Raw genomic sequence first — 403 nt, 5'->3', positions numbered from 1 at the left:
CCGGAATTAGTTGATTTTCTACTTAAAATATCTGATGACGTTCATGTAAAATGGGCATCTTTTAAATGTTTGCCAAGTCTTTTGTTAATGGAGCCAATAATTTAACAGCCAGAAGTTTGCTTTTCACACACACTCTAGGAAACTTGGAATTTAAAATTAACAAAATTAGTTTAGAACAGCCATTTCATCTAAATGAAAAGCCATGCTCCCATAGAATAATACAAAAATATGCTTTCTGCAGCTGTAGATGGTAAAGCTTTGCCTTTGAGCACAGTCTTCTTAAATTATATGGTAATGCTTCTTCAGCAGGCTTGTGTCTTCTGGCTTTCCTGTGGTCAGTGATAGGACTTTGTGTCTTGGTTTGTTTGGGCTGCTATAACAAAAGTACCATAAGCCGAGGAGC

This window comes from Halichoerus grypus, chromosome 6 (assembly GCF_964656455.1).
Source record: "Halichoerus grypus chromosome 6, mHalGry1.hap1.1, whole genome shotgun sequence".
In the NCBI taxonomy this organism is placed as follows: Eukaryota; Metazoa; Chordata; class Mammalia; order Carnivora; family Phocidae; genus Halichoerus; species Halichoerus grypus.
The sequence above is the reverse complement of the archived record's forward strand: the minus strand, read 5'-3'. Positions refer to the sequence as shown.